We start from the raw sequence: 3,484 nt of genomic DNA, 5'->3' as shown, positions 1-3,484 counted from the left end.
AAAGCCTTTGCAACTAATACTAATAGTGTGTGTGTGTGACAAAACCAAAAGAAAAACCTATTTTCTGTTATGGCAATACAAGATTACTTTTTCTATATATAACCAACTAAAATAAATAAATATAACTAACTAAACATAAAGTATCGAAAATAGTGCATTCTATTTCTTGCCCCCAGTACCATTTAATCTAGTTGCATAAGTTTCATCTTTATAAGTGGGAGATCGACTTACAAATTATAATAGGTTGGTTGCTGTAAATTAAATAACATTTTTTATATCACTCGGTTAAAAATAAATTGTCAAACATATTAAAATGTCTCAACTATCAAGCCCTATAAATTAAGTTCGTCTTGGACCTCCGAATTCACAGGGCAGGCCCTACTTCAGCAACATTATTAAGTTTGCTAACGTTGCCAACTATCTCATAAAACACATGAATAATTATTAGCGAGTCTCAACAGGTTTCAACAAGTAATGGGTTGAAATTTTTTTTTTTCAGCAAATTTTAACAAATATCAATGGATAATGAGTTGGAAAAAAGTTTTAAAAAATTAATTTTTTATTAACGGGTCTTCACGGATTTCTATCGGTAATGGATTTGAAAAGAGTTCTAAAAAATGATACGAAAAAAAAAAATTTGTTAGTGGTTCTCATTGAGTTTCAAAGCGGATCTGCTAAGATTCCAATGGATGACACACGCAAACTCATCGAGTTGAACCATTATCTTGATGGATTACAATGGGTTGGCCCCGTTAAGACAGCAACCCATTAAAACTCGCCCATTTGCCAGGCCTAGAAGAAAGCACACAATTGATGTACACTGACTAATAACGGTAGTCCAATCCTCTCTAAGTCTGCCACTGTGTTGAGACCAACAACCATACCTGCACAATTATATCTGCAAACCCATTATCCTTAGGCCCAAACCAATTAGTCCACCTCCAGCTGTGGTTCTGTTGGACACGTGTAGAGCAGCTGATTTGTATGAGCAGCCTATATGTTGTACCTGGAGCCATTCTGGAATCTGGCTAGCATCTTTTGACAATGAAATTAAATCACTTTTTCCTTTTGCTTTTTCAATCCTCATCGTTCTGCATTTTCCTTCTTTGTCTTCTCTGTGTATTTTGAAACCCATCACACTGTTCTGATGCCATTTGAAATTTATTTTTTACAGTGAAAAGTGAACTCTCTTCAACACTAGGTCACAAGGGAAAAAAAAAATTGTGCTCACATAATTCAAAGCAAAACAATCAACAAGTAGATGCATTAGCAGTTATTTGCCCCCTACAGCCATCCTTTTGCGTATCTCATGAGCTGTATTGAAAATGCCAAGAGTCGGCTTGTTGCACACAAAGCACTTCTTGTTCTTTGAATGATGCTGTGAATGAAAGCAGACAAGGTTTAGAAAAAACATGTAAAGAACACGAACTGGAAAACACAAAGGATGATAACATTAAGAAATTTCTTTAGTGCACGGTGCTCATAGAAGTAAGGGATCACCTTTAGTGCACAGTGCTCATAGAAGTAGTGGTTGCACTTGGTTACAACAGGATCAACAAAAGTGTGTTTGCAGATGAAACATGCAAAGGCTAGGGTAACGAGTCACCGTCGTCCTTGTCATCATCATCATCATCAACTTCCTCGCCAGCAAAGCTAAATTTCTCTTCCTGACTTTCTCTGTTTCATCCCACTCCCTTTCCATCTGCCAGCCAGACTTGTAGTCCCCACGATCATGCACAAACTTGCAGGAATCTCCATACCTGCAGTAACCAGTCTCTTTGTAATCCTTACAGATATCTGGCTAATAATCAAATCGCCTGGAAGCCCTGATGTGAGCAGAAGCCCTGAGAGGCCCATGGGAACCTCCCGCTTTCTCACTGGCCACTGTTAGCTCTCTACGAAACCCAGCCTTGTGATCAGTATATCCATGGAGCCCTTTATACAGTTTTTCATTGCCTGTGCTTTTCCCGGTTTCCTTCAAGGCCTCCTCCGACTATTTAAAAACTCTCTCTCGAACTGCCCGGGCGTCTCTAGATAACTCAGTCTCAGTCTCCAGTGTCACTGTTGCTCTGCTATCGTGTTACTCGGATTTCTTTTGAAGACGTACTTAAACTCAAGGATTACTTTCCCATTATCAGATGCAGAGCTCGTAGAGGGTCCACTAGAAAAAAACAACTCGCAATCAGTCTTTGCAGCTTTTCTTTGACTTGGTAATACCGCACTCCCAGAATTTGATTCCTCATCGTCCTCAGCTTCAGAAGTATGCTTTCTGAAATTTCTCTTTGTTGTTGGCTTCCTGAAGAAGTTGCAAACTGGAAATTCAAAGAGCAATGAATAGTGTGTTTAAGGGAGATGGATAAACAAAATTCAAAACAAGAGTTAAACATACCTTCTCCAGGTTCTGCGTTTCCACCGAAATCCGCCATATAGACACAAGAAACAAAGCAAGTCCAACAAATTAGGTTTCCCAAGGAGGTGGTCCAACTCTACTTAGCCCTTTGGAGTTGAGTGTCTAGAGATAATTCTCCTTTGCTGATCTCTCGCTGCTGCTGACAAAACAAAAACTCAGTTACTAATTTAACCAATGAAGCTCGAACAAATGCATGCATGATTTATACATTAATCGATCTCAACAGATAAAGTGGAACTCAACCAACACTAAGTGATAACTTTCTTGACAAAAGAGAAGAGAGGACAATGTGCATAGGTTTCATTGTTTTCTGTGTTGGAGATAGCTAGCTAGGCAAAGAACTTCAACTGTTTCAACATATGTGAAAAGATAGGTATTCAATCGCATACTCAATTCAGACGACAGAGATGATGACTTATAGAGTTTCCATATACTTAACTCTTTGATGTCGTGATTGATTTTCTATTGTTATACAATGTTGTAACGGAGATTTTAGTTTCTCATTCTCATGAAAAGGTAATGGAATTAAGTTTCCAATTTTCAATGAGCCATATTGGCCAATTAAACACAGCATCATCTCAAGTGCATTGCAACGTCTAGTAGGTTTTAGAAACACCAACATTCCAACCGACCAATGACGGACACTCTTATCACACAATCTGTGTTGATGGACTCCTTTGCGAAACACTATGATTGGAGCCTGACCAAACTCTACGGAAATATTGACCCAACTCAGGTCTATTTCATTTTTAGTTCTTTAATTTTATTTTTATATATCATAGTTTACATAATACATACACAGTCATCATACGCATATACGCCAAAAGAGGTTCAAAGCATGGTGACACCCTAACCTGCCAAAGATTGTCAGGATGCCAATTGTTCCGTATGGAAAAATACTGCAACATGTTGGGGCTTGAAAATCCCACAACATGGTGACATGTGATGACATCACCACTGACATCAGCATAATAACATGAAAACCTTAAAAAAAAAACAAAAACTAACCGGTAATATTTGAAACTTATAGTGCTCCAGAGACGGGATTAAAATATCAGTTTATACATATTTATT

General features: G+C 38.0%; 1 pseudogene; it reads right to left on the bottom strand.

Moving 5' to 3' along the window:
- Positions 1–1,273: 1,273 nt before the first annotated feature.
- On the bottom strand, positions 1,274–2,523 carry LOC112194930 (annotated as a pseudogene).
- Positions 2,524–3,484: the final 961 nt, after the last annotated feature.

This window comes from Rosa chinensis, chromosome 3, assembly GCF_002994745.2.
Source record: "Rosa chinensis cultivar Old Blush chromosome 3, RchiOBHm-V2, whole genome shotgun sequence".
Taxonomy (NCBI): Eukaryota; Viridiplantae; Streptophyta; class Magnoliopsida; order Rosales; family Rosaceae; genus Rosa; species Rosa chinensis.
The sequence above is the reverse complement of the archived record's forward strand: the minus strand, read 5'-3'. Positions and strand labels throughout refer to the sequence as shown.